Consider the following 12,969-nt stretch of genomic DNA (forward strand, 5'->3'; position numbering starts at 1 on the left):
ATAAGAAGTGCAAAGGATATTTTTTATTATTATGTTATTATGTTTTTTTAACATTTCGTAAGCAATGAGGAAGAGTTGCTGCAACATTAATATAAAATGTAAATAAAACGTAGTCAAATTGAAAAGATAAACAAAAATTCTGCAACAGTAAACAGTGTCCTTCATGCAGGTGCGCTGTTCATACACAGAAGGATACGTGTAAGTATCCTTTCTCTTATTTATCCTCAATACCAATGCATAACACCGCATGCCACTTGACATGTGTCAAGCTGAAATATGGCTCTACACTTAGCACTATTTGCATGCATTTGCTGTTTTTATTTTTGTTTTTGTTTTTGTTTTTGCTATTTTGCTATTATTCCTGATAAATTTTGCATTAATTTTATTTTTGCTTTGTTGTTTTCGTTTGTCTATAAACAGCACTGCTTCAGTGAAATATTTTGTTGTTGTTTATATTTTATTTTATTGTGATTACCATGTTCTTGGCTGTTTTTGCTTTTAGGTGCTCCCGTGTTAAGCATATTAACATGATGACATAAAAATAATTACAGCAACAATATCTTCAAACTTTAACGCATAAGCTGATTTTAGTGCGTGTATTATAAATAAAAACAAAACGCAATGCGAAAAAAGCAGAATTATAAGTAATTCCATAAAAAATGTATTAAAAAACCTGAAAATATTATGTGCGCATTATACATTTCATATGCATGTTTATGTTTATGTTTATGTTTATAAGTTGCTATGGATTCCAATGCCTAAGTAAATAGGTATGGTGAGTTTGTGTGTGTGAGGTATTTGTGTATGCGTTAAATCTGTCATGGTTCATGCTGAGTTTGCTCTTCAGTCGTGTGTCATGTGTCTCGTCTTGTATCGTTCAATATTTCATCCCATAACATTACATTTCACAGCTTCCTACTGCGTTAATTCAAAATCGTGCTCGCTTGTGTCGTGAAAGTATGCATGTATGTGTGTGTGTGTGTTTTATGAAGTGTTTGTGTTTGTTTGCCAGAACATTCACCACTGCAGGTCAACTATTTCAGCACACGTTTGCACTGCTCGTGCTGCTTATATAATCGTGGCCTGTTCAGTCGGAACAGGTAAATTTCAACCTATCAACGTATCAACGTATCCACATATCAACGTACCAACGTATCCACATATCAACAATTTTGACAATTTCTTATTTGTAAAGTTTAGAGTACTTTTCGGTGTCAGTTTTCTACATTTTTTTCAATTTGTGTCCTTTGGCTTTGATTGGGCGTCAGAGAATTCTGGGAGTCAGAGTAAATCAAATAGATTTCATATCATGCGTATCCAACTGACAATTTGCATTAAACTCAAATTGGTGTAAAATTATTAATGAGATTTATATTGGAAAGCTTACATTTAAAGTATTATACATTAAACGTGAAGATATCTGACATATTTCACGAGCAATTACTTTTTATCAAATCTAAAATGTTTTTCTATTAAAACAACCTAGATACAGCGTTTAAGCTTCTTTTTTTTTTGGTATCGGACCTGGAGGAAAAATTTTCTAAAGATACAAATGCCCCGTATTATTTGCATGTCCGATTCATGCACGTTTCAATTGAGTCATACATACCTATGAAGTAAAAACTCACCACATTCTCAGCTCAAAATCCTGGAAAACTCTGCAGTACGACTAGTTAAGGTATTTCTTCATGGGGCAGGTTAGAAGAGCAATTAGCATGCTTTCACTCGGAGCGTTTTAGCTTGAGCTGATAATATTAAATAAATTACTGGTGCTCTACGTTCCTAGATCTGTGGCTCGGATTTCTTATGTCTAGTAAGGAAGACTTGGCCCTAGATGAAGTGGTTTCTTTTAAAACAGCAGACATTTACATAGATTTCTTCAAAATAGATGACACAGTTGGCATGTTTTCTCATAAACTGAGTTATATAGCTTCGAATACCGAAGCATTGTAGTGTCTTTCAGACAGAAGTAATGAAGATTTACTATGTAGCCAATTAGATGATAGGCAACAAGATCCACAATGTAAATATTGCAAACTTCTCGGATAGCTAGCTTGTATGACTGCCTGGACATAAAAACATCTCGGGCAACTGCAGGACAGACAAGCTTGCCAAGGCACTCTACTCTCTGGCATTTATTTCTCAGATATTGGTATTCCACTTGCAACTACGTAGCTGATAATCAAGCAAAAATAACTGCGAACTGCTAAACAGTGCTAAAATCAGTAAAGATTGCTAAAATCTTTTTTGGATTACACGCATATATCTATAAACTCTACTTAATTAGTTTTTGCAAATGCTTTTACAAAACATTATTAACGCTTTCACTTGAGATTTTTACTAAATCGGTAATTTAGCACGTTTTCATTCTTTCATCGTTGGGTCATGGATTTTGTCCACCATGTCCAGTGCTGTTATGCCGTTTGGGTGTTTAGGTTTCTCAGCAACTTTGGTGTTCATAAGATTAGAACAAAATTCGGTAAAATACATGCCTGTATCGATGCAGAGTATCTATATAGTTATGAAAACATTTGTTGAATTTTTTCTGTGCTGAGCATTTTTTGTAAAAGTTGGTGTCATTGTTTTAAGAAAAAATTCAGTATTCTCATTGATATACCCCGTAAAGATATAAGTTTTGAGGAGGGTTGGTTATACGGGATTCAGCGCCGATTAGAAAACTATGGTGAAACGTTCAATTTGCCTTTTAAACAATCGTGTCCTATCTTCAATTGGTTCAGTATATATATATGTATATATATATATAAATAAGTTTAAAGGCTACTTCTTTAGAGTAGTAGTTGGATGTTGATTTGGTCGCTTGGAGCTAAAATCTCTAGTTAAAATATTTATGGATCGGGACGTCAAAGTAAAGAAGGATGCCGTCCTAGCTGGTTCTACTCTGGAATATCAACGCAATATAGTCTCTGTGTGCTCGTTCAACCAAATCTGAACTTGCACCATAACTGGTGTTACTGTAACTAACTGCATGAATCATATTAAATAGATTGGGCACAACAAGAGGAAAAACCAACACAACAATGATAAAATGGGACTTACGAGTAAAATAAGAATGCAAAGTGTCTGTGAGTCCTAGGGAGTTACTTGCTTCTATATGCAATATCTTTCTAAATATATTAGATGCATATATTAATAAATGTTTTCCTTATATAAAAATTTGTTCCAAATTTTTTTATTGTGTGTTTTCATAAGGATCAATAATTAAATAAGTTATTTTTTATTATGGTAATTATGTAATGATTAATTAAAAATTGCTTACCTTCGGAGGCTGTTGCTTACACATTAAACTGTGATTTTTTACGATCCTTCTCAATTTAGTGACTGATATACGAGTAAAGTCTTTTATATAGATTTATTATTTATATATATATATTATGCATATTGAGCAATTACATAACAAATGAACATCTATTTTGAAACACGGGATTTCCTGTTGCTTGAACTTAACAATCTTATTCAGTTAATAATTTAAACGAGTTAAAGTAATATTTGAGCAAAAGACAGCCTTTGAGTGTTCCACTTGCTAGTTTCGCGCGATATTGTCCTGTATTTGTTATTGTTATTATGGCAATTAAAAATTAATTGAGTACAAAATTACTGCCACGACTGCGACTCAAATACTCACACACACACAAGAAACAAATAAATAAAAGAATGAAAACATACAAACAATGTTCAACTGTTACTTTTTCTTTTTAGTTTATTGTTTTCCTTTTGTTTCTATTTTTTGTTTTTTTTTGTTTTTTGATTATGTTTTTGTTTTTGTTGCTATTGCTGTTATTATATTGTAACAGGCATGCCCTCCCATTACATTAATACAAACAAAAGTACACGTCTAATGGCTTGTATGTGCCTATCGTAGGAAGCACAAAACAGCATCCGTCGTTGTTACAAAATACACTCCGTTCCGTTGTGCAGCAGCATTGATAGCAATAATGAAAGCCGAGAGAAAAGACAACAAAGACAACAAAGACAGATTAAAAGTACAATTTTTACGATCTTTACCTTACACCATAACGAAGGAACAACACATAAGAGTTTGTTATTGCGCTTTTGTTGTATTGCTGTTATTTATATAACATGGAACAATCATACACGTTTACTCGTACGATTTACCACAATGTCAAGTACTTCGGTTCAGTTTATTTAGTTTCAGGTAGTTTAGATTGACTTTTATTCTTTGTTTTCTATTTTATAAAAGTTTTCTTAGCAATATTTATGTAAAAAGAATATACATTTTTTATATTTTTTCATATTTCAGTTTCAGTTGTTCAGTTTTCTGCGAAATAGTTTTGAAAATTAAGCTTTAATTGTTTTTGATTTGTTTTTTTTTTTAGTTAATTCTTTAATAATTTTTAATTACTTTTATCATTTGATTGAGCTCATAAGAAAGTCATTTAGAAGTGTATGCAGTTATTGGTTTTTAGGTAATAACTTTTCTGCTTTTATTTAACCTTGTTAACCTTCGCAGCATAAGTAAGCAAATATTTACGAATGCACGTTTCTTTGAATGCTTTGTCTAAAATCTTCTAAAATCTTAAATTTTTAAAATTTAAAACTAGTTTAATTCAATTTAATTCAGTTTATATTTTTCATAACAATTGTCATTGATATAAAATTGTTTTCTTTCGCACAATTGACAGCAGTTGTGGGCATTTGTTATTGTTGTAGTCTCATTGTAAGATACTCAAAAAATTAAATTTGTCCTTCCTCTAGCAACTTTAGCATTATTTTCTTACTTTTACGATTCGTTTTTCTCACATATTTCTTCTTCTGTACTAGTATATGCTTTTTTTATAATATTTTAATGCTATTAGTCTTGCACTTTACACACCAATATTTGCAGACATATCCATACGCGTACATACACAAGTAAAATAACACTTACACTTTATGCTTAATAGACCAAAATATAAAATACACAATGTACAATTTGAATTGTTGTTGTAACATAACATGAAAATCTGTGTGTTTCTTGTTGGAATATGAACACCGCTTAAGTTTTTATGAGAGCATGTCAGCACCTGATTTTGTAGACATTTCGAAAGCAACTGAACTTTAAAATCATCTTCATTATCATAGAAACCTGCTGCTGTTGCTGCTATTGCTGCTATTGCTGCTGTAACTGCTCTTGCCCACTGTTAGCTGCAAAAACATAAAAAAATAACAACAGCCAATATAGCATCAGCAATAAACAAAGACAGGCTCTCAATATATTGTAAATTCTCGTTCAGAATATTTTTGTTCCTTTTTGCATACATTTTTCAAACATAAATTTTACTCCCTCACAGTTTACTGCTTTTTATATTACATATTTCTGTGCCTATATTATGTTAACTTTGGCATGCATTTGTTATTTTGAGTATTTTTACTTCAGCTCAGCTGCCAGCCATAAAAGCTTCAACTTATATTTTTACTCATTTTACTCAGAGGTAAATAAAAAAAATATTTGTTTCTCCATGTTATTTTTTCTCTCCTCTGAAAAATCTTAAAACTGTAGTGGGTGGCTTAACATAGTTTGCGTTGTGGCATACTTACACAGGATGTTGTGTATACATTTGTGTGCGTTTATTTCCTGTGTGTATGGTTAAAGGCCAACAGATGATTTCAACTGTTGTTTTTGTTTTGGTTTTGCATATCATGTTATTTACTAACATTGAAATTATTCAAATAGTAATTTTAAATTGAAAACCGTTTATACAGAGATTTTTTACAGCATACTTTTGTCATTTTAATGCTGAGTTTTTGGCGAATTTAATTAGCAATTTTTATTTTTTTTTATTACATTAAAAAGTTTACAGAGAGGTGCTAGTAAAAAACTTTAAAGGGCGATTTTTTTTTAATCCGTTGAGAAAGGAGACAGATACTGTACACACTTTAATGTGTCGAATGTTTATTTATTCACAAAGAATAAATAACTTATAAATTAAATAATTTATTTTGCTATTCTATTTTGCTTCTCTTGATCCGTATTTCGAAGTTGACCTTTGCGATCTGTGTGACCAAAATATAGTATAGAATGTTGTGTTTACTTGTCTAACAGTGTAAAATATTGATTAAATTATCCATCTCACTCAAGAAAATATTTGTTTGCCTATAACTCCAAATAATAAGTGTCGTTCCTTGATGGATGAACGTATGATGACATGTTGGCAGACCAGATGGGACGCGTCTGAGAGTGGAAGGGTGGCCTAAGAATATATTGGGGCTGTCGAATTCGTACAAGATAGATCATTTTGCGGATTGATTTTGAATCTTGGCTATTTTATATCAGAAGATGAAAGTTTCAATGTGTTTTTGCATGGAATGGATCTTGCTGACTTCACAAATTGTATTTCGATGATTCATATTTTAGGTAGATTTAATGTACTATGGACTTTTGTTTCCAACAAAAGTTAATTCAAATTAAGATTTTTTCAACCCACTGATATAATTATATTGTACTGGTACTATTACTGATATAACAAACAAGATAATATGCTAAGTTTAAGAATCACACTGACCAATAAATACTAGTAAGCTTAGTTGGCAATTGAGTAATAAAGGTTTCTCTCGACAAACAAAAATCGCGCTCTACAAGTCTCTTATCATGACAGTCTTGCTGTATGATACAGAAACTTGGACATCCACCAACAGCGATGATAAGCCTTTAGGATTATTCGATTGAAAAAATCTTCACAAAATCTATGGAACGATAAGCCCTTAGATTTTTTCATTTATATGTTTAACTGAAAATAAAAATTCTACTAGTGTTATTAAGTAATTTAACTGTTAAAACCTTTTCATATCATTACTGTTATTAATAATATCATCACATCATTTACATTTTACTACTACGATTTATAATTTCTATTAGTTTAAATATTAGAAATTATAATTTTAAAATATGGTAACTCTACCCAGGCATAATCCATTCCCTTGCGCAATACGATTTAGCGTGGGCGTATGAGTGATGTGAATAAAAGGAGACAATTGCTCAATAAGCAAAAGATTGACTACACTTAACAGAATAAAGAAATTCATTTATAATTTAAACATAAACCAAAATGTTAACCCACCAAACTGGGTGGCCTTTAACATAACACTTTCGATTCCACTTCAATTTGCACAGGAGCGTATTTGGTAAAAAAATTCAATGATGTTTTGAATAAAATTGATCTGTTTTTAATATTAATATAATAATGGTTATAACGAAATTCTGAAATATATATATGTATTTATATATATTTCTATATAAGTATGTGATAATTCGTTATTTTGTTATATATATAAATTACCATTTTTGTAAAGAAATCTTTACGACTATGAAATATAATTTAGTGTTAATTCATGAGATAGATCTGTGCTTAGTGGGCCAATGTACTCTTAGATATGTGTCTCAATATAATTTATTTTTCGTTTCTCTCAACACGAGTAAATCAGTTAAAAGTATTTATAGAACAAACGCATTAAGCCATTGCTATATAAATATATTCAACCGTTATTATTGTTTATATTTCAGCCACCTTATCATTAATTTATAAAATTAACCTAAAATTATAACTGAAGAAATATCTTAAGAAGAGTTTTATTGAAAATAATATAAATATATATATAATAAAATATTTTTTTTTTCTTTTTAACTTCTTACCTTTATTTGAAATATTGAAATTTAAAATTGCATTGACATATACTCGACACTTTTTGTCCTTTTTCTAATGTAGTAATCTATAGTAACATTGAACTATTAAAAATCCTTCAGCTTCATTTTGGACTTTACTCTTTTTTCTTTTTTCTTTTTTGTTTTCACTTCACTCAATTCATTTATTATTGCGTCTGCTCATGCTCATAATTGGCCTTGCACTTTCGTCTGCGTTTCATTACTCTCTTGCCACCCACTCGCTCAGCTGTTCCGAACGTGAACGCATACACTCTGTTAACATTTTATAACTTGCATACAGCAACAACAAACTGAGACACCAATATACTGTTATACAAACACACCACACATATGGTAACAGTTGAATCATTCCCATTTGAATCGTGTGAACTGTGATAATAAGTGCACTTGCCCTGAGGGCTTCGGTTAACTCGAAAAAACGATTAAAACAAGTTATATATTTCCGAATTGTTACAATTTTCTTATTAAACAATTTTTAAATAAAAAATTTATAATTATTTTTAATTGTAAAAAGTATTTTTTTTGAAAATCTTTTACAAATTAATTAATTTTGGTGCTAACAGTGCTAATTTTTATATAAGCACCGCGAATGCAATTATTTAATGGTAGTAACAGTCCACACATTGATTGCTTGGCATACACGCGATTCGCATTTTACAAGGTTATGAATGAAAAGCTTTATTTGTGTACATACTCGTATGTAAGAACAGCCAACTTTTGGGCGCTATTTGCAGGGTGAGCAGCTGTTAAGAGAGTCAAATTCATTAAAATGAATAAAAGCAACTCCAAACAAGCTTTACATGACAATACTAAAAATATTATAAAAATACCAAAAAAGAGAGTAAAATTAATGACGGACTGCAAGTAGAGGAAATAGCAATAGCCATGAAAATAAATGTACATATAACCACTGGGACATTGATAATGAACTTTGTAAACAGTTGAACGTCATTACTTTTCAATGAATACAGTTGAAAAAAAAACAGCTTCAAGTTATTACTACAAAAGACGCCGCTATTTATATATTTAATTAAGCAGATGCAATTTATTAAAAAAATTGTTAAAAAAATACAAATAAACGAATGTTGATACAAAGATATGTAAATGTTTTGACAATGAGGATATAAAAATTTTTGTTGAAATTTATTTTTGTTTTGTTATATGTAAAATATTAAAATTAAAATATAAAGCATGGCTTGCATATTTTTGCATATACAGTAATAATATTTTTCCATCAATTATGATATTTTAAAAAATATATTTTTTCTTAAACATTATAAATATTTTACGAAACACAAAGCCCAAAAATATATTATTAATTTTTCGACACATATTTTTGTAGAATTTTGTTCTTTTATTTCTCCAGTTTCGCTGCATGGCACTGTTAGCGCAGTACATACACCTATGAAACCAACTTATTATTCTTATTGAAATCCCATACGTATATGTGTATAACAGTAATATCTGTGCGTTCGTATGCTTTATTATGCTTTAGTAGAAAGCTTACTGTAAAGTTAATTTTTTAATTCGCGAATGTAATTTCGACGATAAAAGATTTTACCTAAACTATGATTTGAAACTGAATTACTAGGACTTCATGCTGTGCAAAGTGTATTACACTTTTATTCTTATTTCTATTCTGTCACAACATAATTCGTAGAATGTATCTAAATAAATGATCCATTTCCTTTTTGTAAATATTATTATTTATTATTATTTATTATTGATTCAAGGAATTTAGTACAGCACTAACAAAAATTATAGAATTTTACTTAAAATCAAAATTGAAAAAAACATATCTGTTGTGTGTCAGACTGGCATATAAAAAGTGGTGCATATTATTAAAATAATTATTCATATAAATTCTTCAATAATTAATTTTCTGTAACTTAAAACACTTTTCATGAATTTGCACAGGTTTTTAGTATTGCTATGATTTAATAAGACTGGTTTTTTGGAAATCGAACTTACTCCGATATATGACACATATTTTATATTTCATGGCGATTAGGTTGTTAGGTAAGTTGGAGTGGCAGCCTTGTTTCTAAATAGCCCATTTAAGCTCAAATAATGGCCCATTGTGGTACCACAGGAGTAGCATTGGTACGTACATAGATTTAAATCAGTATACAGCCAATGCAGAAAAATGTAACGAGTCCTCCATTAGGTAAAGGAAAACCAACCTGACATTTCTATAAACTTGGTCAGGTCCGTAAAATTATAGAATGACAGCTCAGTCAGGTCGGTGAAAAAAGGGGATCCGAAGATTTTTGATCTTCTTCTAGCTTAAGAAGGGCACTAACACATTTTCAAAGAGTACCTATAATATTTAGATGTCAAATTTATATTTACCACAAACTATTTAAAACAATATTACAATAGAAGAATAAATATAAAATATTAACAAGAGAAAGTAAGTTCATTTTGTAATGAGGACAATAGCAACATCTAACTTAACTACTTTATTGAATGAAATTAATAATTAATAATAGTTTTTACACTAAAATAAAAAATATTACTGTTCTTTGATGAAAATTGAAAAACATAAATAAACATAAAACAGAAATACAGAGATAAATATAAATTATTTTAAGTTTTAATTATTAAACTGTTAACAATACTTTAGTGAAATTTAATTTCAGCATTTCTTTTAATAATATTTTATAAAAAAGCTTAACGAAAGCTTATTTATTATAAATAACTTCAATATACATAGAGCTTTATATATAGATAGAGCTTTAAGAGAAAAGTTCTAAAAAGCGTTTGCACAGTTGCGCTTGCTTGAAAAAGTTTTAGTGAAAGCTTAAAAAAGTGAAGATAATTAACTAATTTGTTAATTAATTTCAATAGAATACAATTTATTGAACTGCAAAGAATATCATTATAACAAAAAAAATCTACATTATTTACTTAAACAATCAACACATGTATTGGAAATGTCCTATAATCAACAAATTCTATAATTGAATTGAATTTATGCATGTAGTCGGTACATAATTTACCAAATCCAGAATGTCTTAAAAAATACATGTATTCAACAACGGATAGATCTATGGTAAATTTTTTATTTCAAATTTTATAGATAGATTTATAGGTTTTATAGATATAAACATAATAGATGCTTTTATTCTTCAGTTATTCCAAAAAACATCAAAATACTCTCTAGCCCACTTTAGTAAGGCTGTTAAGGCTAACAGCTTCAGATTTCAAAAGGAAGTGTGAAGACTATTTTGATACTGCCAAAGATATGAACCGATTTTGACCAAAAATTACCCCTTCACCTCCGATTTGGCTGAAATGGTCGTTTTTTGTGGAAAATTTATTTTATACTCGTATCATTATGGTGCGTATGAGTAATAAATAAACTTTTTTAAATATTTTTAAATATAATACCGCACTGGAAATATTTGTTGATTAAATAGAATTTTTTGTTTAATCCTAATGAAAGTTAAAAAAGAAAAATTTGTGTGACATATTTCTCCTTTTTTTACTGAAAAATCGTGTATATATGTTTGGTGTGATGTGAAGGTTAAATTAATTTTTTAACAGTACTTTTAAGGAGAATATCGTCCTGAAATTTTTGAGTTTTATGTAGAATTTTATAACTAATTCAAACAAAAATAATATATAAGAACTTTCGTAGTATATTATTTGAAAATTCTTTCCTCGGAAATATAGTACGCATGTGCTATATTATGGCAATGACAGTTGGTTCGAGCCTCCAGCACCGAATTTTGACATACTTGGTTTAATGCATCTAAGTAGTTTTCACTGACCTACAAATGACAAAGAACGTCACCCTATTGCAATATATACACATTATTTTTACCGACGGTAAAACGCAGTGATATGTGTGGGGAAAATTATGACATTATCAATGGATTTAGAAATTGCAGAACAACAAATGAATGATAGAAATAAGCTATATCTTTATGTTATGTCTTCATGTATTTGGAAAATGCGTGGACGTAAACACGGTAGTTATTTGGAAAAGAAAGTATCTTGCATTGCACAGATTTACGAACCGTCTGTATATGTTATGACTCTCACTCCCTCTACGGAGTCCATGAAATTAAAAAAAAAATTTAATTAGAATTGATAAAAAAACATTCTGATGAATATTTAGCTTGACTATTTAAGTCTTCAACAGCTATCGTTAAATTTAGCATAGAATGATCCATCGCTTCGTTGAGTCGGGATTTAGGAACCCTTTTTATATGTTATGACTCTCACTCCTTCTACAGTATCTATTAAATTGAAAATAAATATTAATTAGGATGGATAAAAATATATCCTGATGGATATCTAGCTTTACTATTTAAGTCTTCAACAGCTATCCTTAAATTTAGCAAGGAATGATCCATCGCTTCGTGGAATCGGGATCCGGTGTGCAACGCAAAGTGATAAAATGACAGGCGGAGTGAAGTGAAGCGGATCGATCAAGTTGAGAGCACTGATCTATCTATGAATATTTAAGAACTTACAAAGGAACGAAAAGTTCATTTGTTTAATGGGAGAGAATTGGCGCGCCAAAAACAGAAATAATAAATATTTACAAAAATAATAAATGCTTTTCTTTTCTTCCATTTATAAATTCTTATAAAAAGTGATCTGCTTAAAGCAGAAAAAATTAACAACAATTTCCTTTGCCTAACAGAGCCGCCATAAAATCAACAATTCCAACTGCATGTTCTGATCTTACTTGCTTTAACAGAATTGTACGAATTTCTGTTAATATTCTGTTAATAATAACAAAATATATGGCATCAAGAAAATGTGGATTGTGTTGATTGACTACGGCAAATTATTGTTGCGAACCTCCACTTGGATTTTGCACACTTGGGCAAAAGCTCTAAAAATTTAAGAGCGAACTGCGACATCTTATAGCATTCGTTGTTTTTGTTTTGATATTTTTTATTGTTCGCACAGGCTTAAGTAAAGAGCGCAAATGTTACAGTCATGAGAGGAAAAATTTCTGCTATAAAATGTTTGCAAATGAATGAAGCCAAAGCGAATATCAAGCCGGTTAAGTGGTCGCAATAAATACGGCAGCGGTTGTCGATTTTATAACAGTGCGCGTTTGACAACATTCAGTGGTGGCGTTTTTGTTATTGATCGTGCGAATTATTAGTTTAAATTAAAAAAATAAAAATATTTTTATAAAAAAAAGTATTTTTTAAGAATAATATAAATATATCAAAAAAAAAATATATTTCAAATAAAAGTGTGTTAAAAATCATACGGAAGAATAGTTTAGTATTGTGCTTTTTTTGAAGCTCACAACAAATAAT

The sequence above is a fragment of the Teleopsis dalmanni genome, chromosome 2, assembly GCF_002237135.1.
Source record: "Teleopsis dalmanni isolate 2A chromosome 2, ASM223713v2, whole genome shotgun sequence".
In the NCBI taxonomy this organism is placed as follows: Eukaryota; Metazoa; Arthropoda; class Insecta; order Diptera; family Diopsidae; genus Teleopsis; species Teleopsis dalmanni.